Here is a 17,970-nt window from a genome sequence, read left to right as displayed (position 1 = left end):
GCCAATCTCACTGTATCCGACATACCTACCCCCATTACCGCAGTCACTGAATCAATCCACCTCATAGAGTGTCTTCCTCTCCTGCGCTGTCTCTCCACTGTCCCAAACATGATATCCTTCTCCAAGGACTGGTTCCCCTTTGCAACATGTCCAAAGTATGTCAGACAAAGCTTCAGAATCTTTGCTTGCAAAGAGCAGCCTGGTTTAACCCTCTCCAGGATGAACCTGTATGTTTTCTTGGCATCCCAGGGTATATTCAATACTCTTCTTCAATACCACAGCTTAAAGACATCAATTCCCCTTCTATCCTGCCTAGCCATTGTCCATCTTTCTGACGCATAGCAAGTGATTGCAAAGACCATGGCCTATATAAGGCACACCTTAGTCCCCAGAGTGACACCATTGCTCTTCAGCACTTTGGAGAAGTCCCAAACAGCAGACTTTCCCATAGCAGTATGTCTTTTAATTTCCTGGCTGCTGGTGACAAGAATGTTAGCCAACCACAAATTGAGATACTTGGGAGTGAACCTAACTAGAGATACAAAGAAAACTACAGGACATTTCTACAAGAAACAATAAAATACCTAAAAGGGAAAATAGAAAAAAATGTGCACTGTTCACAAATAAGAAGACTCAATATCATGAAAATGGCAATATTACCAAAAGCAATCTACATGTTCCCCACAGTCCCAATCCAGATACCAACTTCCTTGTTCAAGGCAATTGCAACAGAAACTGTCAAATTTATTTGGAGAAGCAAGAGACCCTGAATAAGAACAACACTTCTAAGAAACAAAAATGAGGTGGGAGACACAGCACTCTTTGACCTCAAACCTACTACACAGTAGTCGTAACAAAAATAGCATGGTACTGATACAAATACAGGTACATAGATAGAACAATGGAACAGAATTGAGAACCTAGAAATAGACCCAACTATCTATAGTCAACTGATATTCAATGAGGAAATCAACACTATCAAATTGGGAAATGACAACCTCTTCAACAAATGGTGATGGCAAAACTGGACTTCCACCTGCAGAAAACGGAAACAGGATCCACATCTCACTCCATACACAAAAGTTAACTCAAAGTGGATCAGAGACCTGGCAGTAAATCCTAAAACCATAAAGTTCATAAGAGACAAACTGGGATCAAGCTTAGAAGGCCTAGTCTGTGGTATAAAGAGACTGCCAAATACAGTCAGAAATGCACAATTTGAAGACAATATAATTGATTAACAAGACCTTCTAAAGATTAAATCCTCGTGTGCATCAAAATCTTTCTCCAACAGAGTGAAAAGAAAACCCACTGACTGGGAACAAACAGTTTGTAATACCATCTCAGACAAGAATCTCATAATTAAAGTTTACAGAATACTCTTGGGCCTCCACAAGAAAAAGACTGATAACTCAATTACAAAATGGGCGAAAGACATGGGAAGATTCTTCACAGAGGAAGGTATTCAAATGGCAAACAGACACATAAAGAAATATTCAAAATCACTGGCAATAAGAAACATGTAAATCAAAACCACAATGAGATACCATCTTACCCCAGTAACAGTGGCAAAGTTTAACAGGGCTGCAAGTAACAAATGTTGGAGAGGATGTCGTGAGATAGAAGCTCTTGTACATTGATGGTGGGACTATAAAATGATACAATCACTCTGGAAGGCAGTTTGGTGCTTCCTCAAAAAGCTAAACATAGTAATTCCATATGACCCAACTATTCCACTACTTGGAATATACTGTGAGAAAATGAGAACTGAGACACAAATGGAGATTTGTACACCAATGTTCACAGCAATATTATTCACCATCACAAGAACATGGAACCAGCTCAAATGTCCAAACACAAACAAATGGACTGAGAAATTATGGTACATTCACACAATGGAATACTACGCAGCACGCAGAAGCAATGATTTTGTAAATTATTATCTAACTTGGGAGGAACTGGAGAACATTATGGTAAGTGAACTCAGTCCCACAAGGACAAATATTGTATAAAACCATTATTGTAGAATGAGTATAAGGATCCAAGGGGTGAGGGAGTATAGAAGTAGAGGAATGAAGATGTGGGGTTGGAGGGCATAGGGGAGGTTAATCATGGGGTTGGTTGTACAATTAGATGGGAGTGGGTGAGGAAAACTGGGATAATCTGGTCTAAAAAATCAAGCTATTTCAATTTTGTAAATAAACTAGTATAATAATAAAAAAAGAATTAACTTTACTTGTATCCATAAGCAATACCAGTGAAAACAGCACTCAAGAAATCAAATTATACTGGACTGGCCAAATGTGCTGCAAAATATCTCTTTAGTGGTCACACTATTAATATTTGGCTCAACCGTGCTTAATCCAACACATCAACATGAAAAAAGTGTGATTGATGAAGTCCAAAGCTGAGCCTAACTCAGAATTATTGTTCAAAAAAGTTTTTGTCCCAAATTTTCATGGTTTTCTGTCTTAAAAAGTTTGTCTGCAAAAATTCTGTATGTATTGTGAATTTAAGTCCTTTAGTATATGCTGAATATATCTCTCTTAATCTTTATTATTGCAATTTGCACCCTTTTTTTTTCAACCATGCAGTGTTCCCTTACTCTGTTCAGATAGCAGCTTCTTGGTCTATGTATAATCCATAAGCATAATTACTTTTTGTGAATTGCCATTCATCTCAATGTTAACCAGGATTTGTTATGACTCACGCAGTCAAATGCATTTGCATAATCAACAAACGCAAGTAGACATTCTTCTGGTATTCTCTGCTTTCAGTCAGAATCCATCTAACATCAGCAGTGATATCCCTGGTGCCACAGCCTCTTCTAAAATCCACTTGAACTTCTGGCAATTCCCTGTCAAGGTACTGTTCCAGTCATTTTTAATGCTCTTCAGTAATATTTTCCTTGCGTGTAATGGTAATGATGTTGTTCAATAATGTTCACATTCTGTTGAATCACCTTTCTTGGGAATGGGAGCAAATATAAATCTCTTCCAGTCAGTTGGCCAGGTAGCTGTCCTCCAAATTTCCTGCCATAGACTAATGAATGCATTCAGGACTGCATCTGTTCATAGAAACATATCAATTCATACTTCATCAATTCTTGGAGCCTTATCGTTTGTCAATGGCTTCAAAGCATTGAACTTTTCCCTCATTACCATTGACTATACCATATGCTACTCCCTGAAATTTTCCGTGTGAACAAATTCTTTTTTGTAAACCTTCCATCTTATTTGAAGCTTCTTGGATCATTTAAGATTTTTCCCATTGTGGAAAAAATGTGCCCTGTTCATGGATAGGAAGACTCAATATGGTGAAAATGACAATCCTACCAAAGGCAATTTATATATTCAATGCAATCCCAATCCAGATACCAAATTCCTTTTTCAATAAGATTGAGAGGGAAATTACCAAATTTATTTGGAGAGACAAGAGACCCCGGATAAGCAAAACACTTCTGAGAAACAAAAATGAGGTTGGAGGCATAGCAGTCCCTGACCTCAAAACCTACTACACAGAAGTGGTAACCAAAAAAAGCATAGTATTGGTACAGTGACAGGCACACAGACCAATGGAACAGAATTGAGAACCCAGAAATAGATCTAGCTATCTATGGTCAATTGATATTCAACAAGGAAATCAAAGCTATCAAATGGGGAAATTAAAACTTCTTCAACAAGTAGTGCTGGCAAAACTGGACTTCCTCCTGAAGAAAGCTGAAACAGGACCCACATCTCAAACTATACACAAAAATCAACTCAAGGGGGAATCAGAGACCTGGGAGTAAAGCCCAAAACCATAACGTTCATAAGAGACAAACTGTGATCAAGCTTATAAACACTTGTCCAAAGTAGAAAAAGACTGCTAAATACAACCAGAAATGCACAATCTAAAGAGGATAAAATTGATGCATAGGATGTTCTAAAGATTAAATATCTGTGCACACCAAAACCTTTTCCCAACAGGGTGAATAGAAAACCTAAAGACTGGGGAAAAAACATTTGGTAATACCATCTCAGACAAGAGTTTTATAACAAAAGTTTACAGAAAACTCCTGGGCCTCCACAAGAAAAAGACCGATAACCCAATTACAAAATGGGCAAAAGACATGGAAAGAATTTTCACAGAGGAAGATATTCGAATGTCAAACAGACACATGGAGAAATGTTCCAAATCACTGGTAATAAGAGAAATGCCAATCAAAACCACAATGAGGTACCATCTCACTCCAGTAAGAGTGGCAGAATTTAACAGGGCAGCAAGTAATAGATGTTGGATAGGATGTGGTGAGAAAGGAACTCTTATACATTGTTAGTGGGACTACAAAATGGTGCAACCATTCTAGAAGGCAGTTTGGTGCTTCCTCAAAAAGTTGAACATAGAAATTCCATGTGACCCAGCTATTCCACTACTTGGAATATATCTTGAGAATATGAGGAAACTGAGGTACAAACTGAGATTTGTACACCAATGTTCACAGCAGCATTATTCACCATCGCAAGAACATAGAAACAGCCCAGATATCTAATCATAAATGAATGCATTGAGAAATTATGGTACATTCACACAATGAAATACCATGCTGCACACAGGGACAATAACTTTGTAAATTATTACCTAACTTGGAAAGGACTGGAGAGCATTATGCTGAGTGAACTAACTCAGTCCCACAAGGATAAATATTGTATAAGACCATTATTGTAGAATGAGTATAAGGATCCAGGAGGAGTGGGAGAGGCTGGAAGCAGAGGGATGTGGATGTACAGAGGGAAGAGGTGATTAATCATCAGGTTGTACAATTTGATGGGTGAGGATGAGGAAAATTGAAAAAAAATTGTTCGAATTTGTATTAGAATTTTGTAAATAAACTAGTGAAAAAATAAATTAAAAGAGGAGAGAAAACATGAAATACGGATTAAAAAATATTTTCCCATTGCATATCTCAGTATTGCAACTCAAGGTTTGAATTGGATTTTCAGTTGTTTCAACTTGAGAAATGCTGAGAGAGTTCTTCCGTTTTTATTCTCCTCCAGCTCTTAGCACATTCCATTATAATATTTTGGCTTTTTCTTATAGAGCTGCCCTTTATAATCCCCTGTTGATCTCTTTTACTTCAGAATGTCTTCCCTTCATTTTAGCTTCTTCACAAGCTATCTGAATGTGGAGTTTTTAGCAATATTTCAAATTTTTCTTGAAGACAGTAATGCTCCAATGAACTGATGTACTTCTTTTTCACATTGGTTTCATCATTCATATACATCTTATTTTATATCATTAACTGTAATTGATTCACACAATTAATGGCAATGTCACATCAAACTCCCTTTGTTTGTTCTCCTCTTCCTTCCATCCATCTCATCTTTGGTCATCTTCTAGGATTGATTTTGTGTGTAAACCTTTCCTTAGCTTTTTTCTTTTTATCAACTCAAAACGCATATTTTGTTCTATATGTCTGATTATTCATTCACTCCACAACGTCCCTCCCTTTTCCTATTACAATAAAGTGTTCCTTGTCCATTTATTAAATTTCTACTCTCCTGGTAACCACACTTTTGGTTCTCTCCATATGTAAATCTTTCTGCATTTTATCTAACAGTTGTCATAAACAGTATTTTTCTGTTTGTGACTAACTGATTTCACAAAGCATAATATCCACTAGACTGATCTGTACTGTGTAGTGTTTCATGACTTCAGTGTTTCTCAATGGTGTACTGTACTCTATTATGTGCATGTATCATAGTTGCTCTAACAAGTTATTCATTGATGGACGCTTGGGTTGCGTCCATCTCTTTTCTATTGTTTATTATTGTTTCTATTGTTTTTCTATATGTTTATAATGTTTATTTATTGTGATACATATGGGTGTTCATATACCTGTTTCTGTTCAGGTCTTATTTCTTGAGGGTATATTTCTAGTAATGGAATAGCTGGACAGGCCTATTGTGTCTCTGGTTAGATTTGTTACTAAGTATTCTATCTTGTCAGTGTCTGTGGCAATTATTACTGTTTTCTTATACAGATGAGGCAACCTTGCTTGCTGAAGGTGAAAAGAACTTGAAACACTTGATGCAGAAAATAAAGGACTACAATCTTAAAATTTGGATTGCATCTCCACATCAAGAAAACAAAAATCCTTACCACTAGACTCATAAAGGCAACATCATGATAGATGGAGAAAAGATTGAAGTTGTCAACTATTTGCATTTACTTGGATTCATAACACCCATGGTAACAGTAGACAAGAAATCAAAAGATGTGTTGCTTTGGAAAAAACTGCTGCCAAATTCTAAAGAACAATGATGTTAGCTTAAAGACTAAGGTGCACCTGACCAAAGCCATAGTCAATTGATAGCCTTTTAAAGTTGGACAGTAAATAAGGATGACAAAAAAACTCATTGATACTTTTGAATTGTGGTGCTGGAGAAGAGTAATGAATATCACATGGACTGCCATAAGAAAAAACAATTCTGTCTTGTTGGAAGAGCAACCAGCATGCTCCTTAAAGGCACAGATGGTAAAACTTTGTCTGATATACTTTGGGCATGCTGTCAAGAGGGGACAGTTCTGGGGAAAAAACATTATGGTAAGAAAAGTAAACAGTGAGAGAAAGAGAGGAAGTCCCTCAATGAGATGGACTGACCGTACCCGTGGGCTAGGTTCAGATCTGTTGTTCATTTGTTTCCATGAGTGGTACTCAATGTCACTTTACAACAGTACCCTGCATAGTATAGCATCTGATTCAAAGAGCCAAGGATAGTCCATCTCATATTACTAATGCCCAGTATGTCAATATTCATGCATTCCATTTAATTTTTAACAATTTCCAGTTTTCCAGCATTTAAGCTATGTATATTCCATGTTCCAATTATTAAAACAATGTTTATTATTGTTTTTCCTCACTTCAACTGACTTCAAATCTGGGCTTTACCACTATACTACTATAACTATCCTCATTCTTTTGTCTTCATAGAATTTTCATTCTGCTTCCTAGTCTGACTTAATCAGGGAGCTACACCAAAACCTGTCCACATAGGTAAACCAAATGGCATTTGATACACAAGTGGCACAGATTTCAGAATCACAGTAACGCCAAGTTATCTCAGTACAGAAAACTGACAGATAAATTACTGAAGAGTAATGATATTTGTTTGAGGACTAAGGTTGTCTGATTCAGGCCATAGTCTTTCCAATCACTGGACATGCATCTGAGAGCTGGATAATGAATAAGGATGTGATCAAGCAGGCTTTCATTTTCAAGTACTGGGGGGGGGGGTTCCCTTTATACTCCTGGTACTGATTTCTACTTTTATAACTTTGTTATCTGAGAAGATTCTCTGTAGTTGAATTTAACAAGCTTTGTAAGATATGGTCTATTCTGGACAATGTTTCACGTACACTGAAGAAGAATATATCTTGAGCTTTCTTTGGCTGGTGTGTTCTATGTCTATGATGTCAAGCTGGTTAATGGTATAATTAATTGCTCTGAGTCTTTGTTGAGTTTCTAGCCATACTGTCCTTCATTAAGAGTAATGTATTGAAGTTTCCTATTACAACTGTAATTCATCAAGAACATGCATTATGCAGATGACACAACCATGCTTGCTTAAAACTGGGGAAAAAACACACACCACCCAAAAACTTGAAGCATCTTCTGCAGAAAGACAAGGACTGCAGACTTCAATATGGATTGAAACTCAACAAGAAAACAATGTTTCTCATTACTAGGCCAATTGGCATATTGAGAACAGACTGAGATTGTCAACAATTTCAGCTTGCTCAGGTCCACAATCAACACTCTTGGAACCAGCAGCCAGGAAATCAAAGGATTAATTGGATTAGGAATACCTGCTCTCAAGTACCTCTCCAGAGTGCTGAAATGCAAAGATGTCAGTCTAGAGACTAAGGTGCCCCTGATCCAGACTTCGGTCTTTACAAGAACTTGTTATGCATCAGAGAGCTGGACAATGACTAAGGATGACAAAAGAAGAAGAATTGATGCATTTGAGTTGCATTGGAGAACAGTACTGAGCATACCATGGACTGCCAAGAGAACAAAAAGAGGTCTGTTCTGGATAGAGTGAAACCAACATGCTCTCTGGAGGCAAACATTTTGAAGCTCCATCTCACATATTTTGGGCATGTTGCCAGGAAGGGCCAGTCCTTGGATGGAAGGGTAAGAGGGACAACCCAGGAGAAGAAGATCCTCAATGAGATGGATTGATACAGTGACTGGGATAATAGGGACAGGTGTATCGGAGACGGTAAACTTGGCTCAGGACAGGACAGAGTTCAGAGCTATTGTACATAGGGTTGCTACGCATCACCAGTGACTCAATGGCATATAACAAACAACAGTTATTATTGTGATATCGTCTACTTCTTTCTTCAAATTTCTAAGAGTTTGTTTTGTGTATTTTGCAGCTTTACCTATCAAACTGCTGCCAGCAACCAGGTCCCCATCCTTCCAACTCTGGACCTGAGAATTGCTTGTGCTATACACCAGTACTAAGTGCCCAGTTGATTCAAATGCCCCCATCCACGACCCTATAATGTGGTGCCACCACAGGATTCATCTGGGGCCAGAGAAAACTTTTATGCACTAAGATATACAGATGTCTGATTGTTTTTATGGTTTACTGTTTGAGGTACAACACCCATGACCCATGTAGCCGTTCATTGTATTGGGGAGTATGATTCCCATGTTGCTGCTCTGGTGGCTTAGCCATAAGAAGCTGCACTGCCATCCTAAAGGTATATCATTCAAATCCACAATCTGCTTCTCAGGAGAATTATGAGCAGTCTCCTCCCAAGAGATTTACTGCCTCTGAAAACCCATTGAATGGTCAGCTATGAATCATTTCCAATCCAATGGCACACAATGCTTGTTTATTGTTTCCTTTATTAGTTCACCACTCATCTGTCAGTTGGCTGTACTTGTCCAGCTTGTGGATTGTTGTGATGTTGGCAGATATACCCTTGGTACTTCAAATACCAGTAGGGTCACACCAATGAACAGATCTCAGCAGAACTCCCAGATTAAGACAGACTAGAGAGAAGGATTGCCCATACACTTCTGAAATGGCCTCTGAAAGCCTTAATGAATAATAAAGGCACATAGTATTGGAGACAGAGCTCAGATTGGGAGTCACTGAAAATGAGAAAGAACTGCAAGCCTCGTTTAATAACTGATATATGAAATGTATAAAGTATGAATGAAGAAAAGCTAGAAGTTGTAAAAAATTAAATGGAATCCATGAAGACTGCCAATGAAGGTGTTAGTGTCATGGGCCACTTTGAATCAGACAATCAGAGAAAGAATGGTACTAGATTCATGATATAAAATACAATTTCAAGATCTACACTAGATGGAGCTCTGATGGCCTACTAGGAAGAACCTGCACTGCAATCCCAAAGGCATGTGGTTTGAGCCCACCAGCTGCTATGTGGGAGAAGGATGCACAATCTCCTCTCATGTGATTAACTGCCTCTGAAAACGCACCAGACTGTGGGCCAGTTCTGACTCTATGGTACACAACAACAACCCTAAAGTACAATATTGTAAGTGATAAGATACTATCTATGCAAACAAAGAAAACCTAATAATATGACTATTATTTAAATAAACGCACCAAAACCTAAAGTCAAAGAGGAGAAAATTTAGAATTTCAACCAATTTTTTGACCAAAATTACCAAACATGCAATCAAGATACATACACAAGTACTGGACACTGGAATGCAAAAGCTGGAAACAATGAGAAAGGAATCATAGTCAGAGGAAGGAATGGTCTTCTTGACAGAAATGACAGCAGATATCAAATAGTTGAATTTTATGTATTCAAGGATTATTCATCACAAATATCTTCTTTTAAAAGAACAAACAAACTCGTTACCCATGCACCTCACCTGATGGACTGCCCAGGAATCAGACTGACTATATCTATGAAGAGAATCATTGGAGCACCTCAATACCCACAGTCAAAACCAGGCTAAGTGCTGACTTAATCATGTTGTTGTTGTTGTTATGTGCCGTCGAGTCGCTTGAGACTCATAGCGACACTATGTGCAACAGCCGTAAACCCTGCTCTATCCTGTGCCAATCGCACTGCCTCTGACACACCAATCCCGGTTACCCCAGTCACTGAATCAATCCACCTCATAGAGGGTCTTCCCCTTCTGCACCGTCCCTCCACCCTCCCAAGCATGATGTCTCTCTCCAAGGACCTGTCCCTCCTTACAACATGTCCAAAATATGTCAGATGAAGCCTCAGAATCCTTGCATCCAAGGAGCAGCCTGGTTTAACCCTCTCCAGGATGAATCTGTTTTCTTGGCAGTCCAGGGTACATTCAATACTCTTCTCCAGCACCACAGCTCAAAGGCATCAACTCTCCTTCTATCCTCTTCAGTCATTGTCCAACTCTCTGATGCATAACAAGTGATTGCAAAGACCATAGCCTGTATCAGACACACCTTAGTCTCCAGAGTGACACCACTGCTCTTCAGTACCCTGGAGAGGTCCCTAACAGCACACTTTCCCATCACAATACATTTTTTTATTTCCTGGCTACTGGTGCCAAGAGTGTTAACCGTGGAGCCAAGCAGACTAAAGTTGTTAACAATCTCAATCTCTTCACCATCCATCCTGATGCTGACAATTGGTCTCCAGTGGTGAGAATGTTTGTCTTCTTGACATTGAGCTTCAATCCATAGTGGAGGCTGCAGTCCTTGACCCTCCGCAGCAAGTATTTCAGGTCCTCCTCAGTTTTAGTAAGCAGGGTTGTGTCATCTGCATAACGGAGATTGTTAATAGATGTTCCACCAATCCTGACGCCGCACTTCTCCTCATAGAGCCTAGCCTCTCAGATAATCTGCTCTGCATACAGGTTGAAAAGCTATGGAGATAGGACACATCTCTGGCATACGCCTTTCCAAATTTTGAACCATGTAGTGTTTCCTTGCTCTGTTCTGATGACTGCCTCTTGGTCCAAGTATAGGTTTCACATTAGCACGATCAAGTGGTCTGAGATTCCCATTCTTCTCAGAGTCAGCTCCAGTTTGTTATGATCCACACAGTCAAACAACTTTGCATGGTTAATGAAACACAGATAGACATTCTTCTGGTATTCCCTGCTTTCAGCTAAGATCCATCTAACATCAGCTACAATATCCCTAGTACCATGACCCCTTCTAAACCCAGCCTGGACTTCTGGCAGTTTTCTGCTGATGTGCTGTTCCAGTCGTTTTTGGATAATCTTCAGTAGAATCTTGCCTGCATGTGAAATCAATGATATAATTCTATAGTTTCCACACTCTGTTGGGTCACCTTCTTCGGAATGGGAACAAATATAGATCTCTTCCAGTCAGTTGGCCAAGAGGTTGTTCGCCAGATTTCGTGGCACAACTTGGTGAGCATGTCTAGGGCAGCCTGAACTTCTTCCTTCATCCCCATAGGCTCTTGCTCATATGTGATTTCATTAAATTCTTCTGTGTCTGCCACTTCCTTTTGATACAGTAACTCAGTATATTCTTTCCATCTTCTTTTAATACTTCCTGGATCATTTAATATTCTGCCCAAAGCATCCTTGATTACAGCAACTCGAGGTTTAAATTTGTTCTTCAGTTTCTTGAGCTTAAGAAATGCTGGGCAAGTTCGGCCCTTTTGATTTTCTGACTCCAGCTCCTTGCACATTTCGTTGTAATAGTTTGCTTTGTCATCCCATGCTGCCCTCTGGAATCTTCTGTTCAGCTCTTTAGTATCTTGAATTCTTCCTTGTGCTTTAGCTTCTCTGCGCTCCAGTGCAATCTTCAGAGTTTCTTCTGACATCCATTTTGGTCTTTTCTTCCTCTTGTGTCTTTAAGTAAATTCAAATTGAAGCTGCAAAAATTAAGACAAGTTCATAAAAACCAAAACAGAACCTTAAGTCGATCTCACCAAAATTTAAAATCATCTCCAGAGTAAGTTTGAAGTATTGAAGACTTATGATCAAATACCAGATGATTAACAGATGACATCAAAGATATCATCCATGAAGAGAGCAAAAGAGAGCATAAAGAGAAGAGGAAAAGACCAAAATGGATGTAAGAAGAGATTCCAAATACTGCACTAGGACATAGAAGGGGAAAAAAGGCGAGAGGAATAAGAAATGTCCAAGTAAAAGAGTTGAACAGACTATTTCAGAGAGCAACTTGAGAAGAAAAAGTAAAGTATTATAATGGAATATGTAAAGAGCTGGAGTTGGAAAATAAAAAGGCAAGAACTCAGTCCGCATTTCTCAAGTTGTAAGAACTGGGGAAACAAGGTTTTGCTTCAAGTTGTAATACTGAGAGATGCTATTGGCAAAATCTACAATGAGTCAGGAAGCATAAGAAAAATATGTAAAGACTACACAGAATCATTGTACCAAAAAGAATGGGTTGACAATAATGACTTACAGGAGGCATCATTATGAACAAGAAGAGCAAGTGCAAATGAAGGAAGAAGATAAAGCTACACCGACAGCACTAGCAAAAAAAAAACCCAAAAAACAAAACTCAGGAATTTATGGACCACCAATTGCCACATTTCAACTAATAGATCCAGGCCTGGGTGTGCTCGCCAAGCTATGGCAGGAAATTTGGATGACAGCTATTTGGCCAACTGACTGGAAAAGAGAGATCCATATTGTTTCCTTTCCCAAGAAAGATGATACAACATAATGTGAAATTATGGAACAGCATCATTAATGTAATATGCAATCAAGATAGTGCTGTGCATCATCAGAAATAGCTAGAACAGTACATTGACAGAGAACTGCCACAAGTTTAAGCTGGGTTTGGAAGAAGTTGTGGCACCATTGCTGATGATAGATGGATCCTCCCTGAAAGCAGAAAACACCAAAAGGATGTCTGTTTGTGTTTTATTGACTATACAAAGGCTTTTGGCTGTGTGGATCATATCAAACTGTGGCTAACATTGAGAAGAATGGGAATTCCAGAAAACTTAATTATGCTCATACAAAATCTACACCTACTGCAAGAAGCTATCACCTGAGCAGAGTAAGGAAACACTGCACAGTTTAAAATCAGGAAAGGTGTGTATCAGGGTTTTACCCTTTTTCAATACCTATTCAATCTGGATGCTGAGCAAACCACTCAAAAATCTATGAAGAAGATGTGGCTTCAGGACCAGTGGAAATCTCATCAATAAGCTTTCAGACAACAACACAACCTTGCTTACTGAAAGTGAAGAGAACTTGAAGCACTTGCTCCAGAGATCCAAGACTAGAGCCCTCAATATGGATTACATCTCGGCATCAAGAAGACAGAAATCCACACCACTAGATGATAAGAAACATCATAATACATGGAAAAAAGATTGAAGTTGTCAGTTATTTCACCTTACTTGGATCCACAATCAACACCCTTGGTACTTGCAATCAGGAGATCAGTGGCGTATTGCCTTTAGCAAGTCCACAGCATTTTATCTAAATTATTAAAGATCACTGATGTCAGTTTGAAGACTAAAGTGCTCTTAATTCAGGCCATCGTCTTTTAGATCACTCGCTATATATCTTAGAGCTGGACAATGAATAAGGATGGCAGAAGAATTGAGGCCTTTGAACTGTGGTTTTGGAGAAGAGTACTGAATGTCCCATGGACTACCAAAAGAAAAAAGAGATTATGTCTTAGGAAGAGTGAAGCCAGAGTGTTCCTTGGAGATAAAGAGGGCAAAGCTTCATCTCACATACATTGGGGATGTTGCCAGAAGAGGCTATTCCTTAGACAGGGACATCATGTTTGGAAAGGTTAAAAGGAAAAAGACTTTAAATGAGATGGACTGACATTGACTGCAGCAATAGGTTCCAGTGTGTCAGAAATAATAAGGACGGTGCAGGATTGGCCAGGGTTTATAGTTGTTCATAATGTCACTAGGAGTCATACTCAACTTCATGGCACTTCACAACAGTAACAACAGGAAACTCAGTTGGCAGTTGTTTTCTTTCAAAGTTTTGTACATGCCATCCAAAAGCCTTCTTGGTTTCTGCTAAGAAATGGGAGCTTAATCTTGTGACTCCCTTTGTAGGGAACTATTCCATCTTCTGAAGCTGCTTTCAGTAGTCTGGGGTTTTTTCCTTTTGCTCTAGAAGATTTGACTATGCTATGTGACTGGGATAATTGGGATGGGAGTGTCAGAGACAGTGCGATTGGCACAGGACAGAGAAGAGTTTAGAGCTGTTGTACATAAGGTCGCTATGAGTCGCAAGCGACTCGACGGCACATAACAACATGTGTTGCTATTTTCTTTTGAAGTATATGCCCTTAAGAGTTCCTTCAGTTTCTTGAATATGTACTTTCTCGTTTTTAATAACGTCTATGATATTTTCTTCTAGTAAATCTTCAACAATTTCCTCAGTACTTTTTTGGTCTCTTTTTATTCCAGAATTCCAATCACAGGTATGTTCTCTCTCCTGATGCTATCAGACATAATTCCTATGCTGTGTTTTCTTTCATTCTTATTTCTGATATTTTTTTTCCTTTCCTCTGGAGGAAATTGAGGATATTGTCTTTGGATTCACTGATTTTGGGTTCCATTTATTCAAGTCTACTCTTTGGACATTTCAACATGTTAGGAATTTCTAACATTTTGGTCTTAGTATTCTGGATTTCAATTCCCTGTATCTATGGCCTCTAATATTCCATTGGCTTTATCTGTTTTTTCTTGCATTGAATATTTAAATTCTTCCAGAAGTTTATGATCTGTGGTTTCCTCCATTTTAAAAAAATTTTCAACCTTGCCATTTTATATTTTTTTTATTGAGATTTTAATGAAAGTTTCTAGAGAACTTGGATTTCCAGTTCTGTGCACATTTTTCTCCCTGTCCACCCTTCCCCCCCAAAGTTGGCTTTCCTGTTTGGGAAAAAAATTTCATTATTATACAATCCTCCCAACAGACTACTTTACTATGCAGCTCTTATTCCAGACTCTTGTCATGCAAATACTCAACCATATATTCCTTTCAAACAGTTCTCTCTCTCTCTCTCTCATCTCTTTCAATGCAGTATACATTATTTATCCACTCTATTCTTAGTTTGTACCCACCCCCGATGTCAGTACTGGTTTATAATGGTGTAATTATACAGTATTTGTCCTTTTGTGACTGAGATATTTCACTCAGCATAATGTCCTGCAGGGTCACTTCCTTGTTTTTCAATGCTGCATTATATTCCATTGTGTGAATATACCACAGCTTCTCTATCCATTCATTTGCTGATGGGCAGTAAGGTTGTTTCCAACTCTTTGCTATTGTGAACAAAGCAGCAATAAACACGGATGTGTATATATCTGCTTGGGTGGCAGTTCTGGTTTCTTTAGGATATACTTCCGGTAGAGGAATTGTTGGGTCATAGTGCCTTCTATACTGCCTTCCAGAGTGGTTGCACCATTTTACACTACCAACAACAGTGAATAAGGGCTTTAATTTTCCCACAACCTCGCCAGCATTTGTTGTTTGCCGTTCTGTTGAATTTTGCTATTGTTACTGGGGTGACATGATATCTTATAGTTGTTCTGATCTGCATCTATCTGAGAGGTAGGGATTTTGAACATTTCTTCATGTGTTTCTTCGTCATCTGAATGTCTTCTTTGGTGATGTATCTGTTGATATCCTATATCCATTTAGTAACTGGATTGTTTACCTTTATTTTGTTGTGGTTTTCGAGTATTTTATAAATTATAGATATAAACCCCTTATCAGTCATGTCATTAACAAATATTATTTCCCAGTCTATAGCTTTCCTTTTACCCTTTTGGAGAAGATTTTGGATGTGCACAGTCTGGATTTCAATTTCCTGTTTCTACGGACAACTTCTTGGAAGTTGCCATTCATCTATTTTATCCTCTCCTGGTTGTAGGTTTTACAGGATGCTTGGAAGACTGATAATGTTGCAGGTTAGGGCTTCTAGAGCTGTTTCAAGCTTTTCTCTAATGAAGTTTATAGTCCTTAGTTTTAGTCCTAGGTCCTTGATGCACTTTGAGTTGGTTTTTGTTTATGGTATGAAGTGTGGGTCTTACTTGAGTTTTCTGCAGATAGTTTTCCAATTTTGCCAACACCATTTGTTAAAAATACTATTGTTTCTCCACTTAACTGATTTTATATCCTTGTCAAAAATCAGTTGACCATAGGTAGATGGACTGATTTCTGGATTCTCAATTCTATTCCACTGATCTATGTGTCTATCATTGTACCAGTACCACACTGTCTTGACCACCAAGGCAATGTAGTAGGATTTGAAATCAGGGAGTGAGATGCCTCCTGCCTTATTTCACTTTTTAAGAAGTGCTTTGCTTATTTGGGGCCTCTTTCCATTTCAAATGGAACTGGAGATTGCCTTTTCCCACTCATTGAAGAATGGAATTGGTATTTGTGTTGGGATTGCATTGAACATGTAAACTGCCTTTGGTGAGATTGTCATTTTCACAATACTGAGTCTTCCTATCCAAGAGCAAAGTATATTCTCCCATTTCTCCAGGTCTCTTTGTTATAATAATGTTTTGTAATTTTCTTTGAATAGATTCTTTGTGTTTCTAGTTACATTTACTCCCAAGTATTTAATCTTGGGCTCTATGAGGAGAAATGTGGGGTCAAGATTGGTGGAAGATCTATCAACAATCTATGATATGCAGATGATACAACCCTACTTGCTGAAACTGAGGAGGACCTGAAGCGCTTGCTGCAGAGGGTCAAGGGCTGCAGCTTCCAATATGGATTGAGACTCAATGTCAAGAAGACAAAGACTGGGCCAACTGGCAGCATCAGGATGAATAGTGAAGAGATTTTGATTGTTCACAGCTTCAGTTTGCTTGGCGCCACAGTCAACACTCTCGGCACCAGCAGCCAGGAAATTAGAAGACGTACTGCTATTGGAAAGTCTGCTGTTAGGGACCTCTCGAAAGTACTGAAGAGCAATGGTGTCTCTTTGGAGACCAAGGTGCATCTGATACAGGCCATGGTCTTTGCTATCACTTGTTATGCATCAGAGATAGAAGGAGAATTGATGCCTTTGAGCTGTGGTGCTGGAGAAGAGTATTGAGGGTACCATGGACTGCTAGGAAAACAAACAGATTCATCCTGGAAAGGGTCAAACCGGGCTGCTTCTTGGAGGCAAGGATTCTGAGGCTCCATCTAACATACTTTGGACATGTTGCAAGGAGGGACAGATCCTTGGAGAGGGACATCATGCTCGGTAGGGTGGAGGGACAGCACAGAAGGGGAAGGCCCCCTATGAGGTGGACTGATTCAGTGATTGGGGAAATCAGGATGGGTGTGTCAGAGATGGTGCAACTGGCACAAGACAGAGAAGAGTTTAGGGCTGTTGTACATAGGGTTGCAAGCAACTCGACGGCACATAACAATAACAACAACATTTAAACTTGTGATTAGCTATTGTGGTGTGTATTGTTTTTCTTAGTTCCAGTTCTGTATACTCTTTGTCATTGTAAAGAAATCCAATTGATTTTTGTATGTTGATCTGGTATCCTGCCACTTTGCTGAACTGGTCAACTATGTCCAGTAGTTTTCTTGTTGAGTCTTTAGGGTTTTCTAAGTATACTATCATCATCTGCATAAAGAGACCATTTTACCTCCACTTTGCAAATTTGGATACCTCTTATTTCCATCTCCTGTCTTATTGCTATCGCTAAGACTTCCAATACAATACTGAGTAGGAGAGGTGATAGTGGGCATCCTTGCCTAGTTCCTATTCTCAAAGGAATACCTTTAGCCTTTCCCCATTGAGAACAATGTTGGTTCTCAGGTTTGTGTATATACTTTTTGCTATGTTGAGGAAATTCCCCTCTATTCCTATTTTTTTAATTTTATCTTATTCATTTTAGTGAACATTTACAGATATTTTGGATTTCCATTCATTCATTGTTGCACCTTTTTCCCTGACCACCCCTCCCCCTCCAGTTCACTCTTCTCTTTGAAAA

Source organism: Elephantulus edwardii, unplaced genomic scaffold, assembly GCF_000299155.1.
Source record: "Elephantulus edwardii isolate Elephantulus edwardi_28Jun2011 unplaced genomic scaffold, EleEdw1.0 scaffold00291, whole genome shotgun sequence".
Taxonomy (NCBI): Eukaryota; Metazoa; Chordata; class Mammalia; order Macroscelidea; family Macroscelididae; genus Elephantulus; species Elephantulus edwardii.
This window is presented reverse-complemented; position numbering follows the sequence as displayed.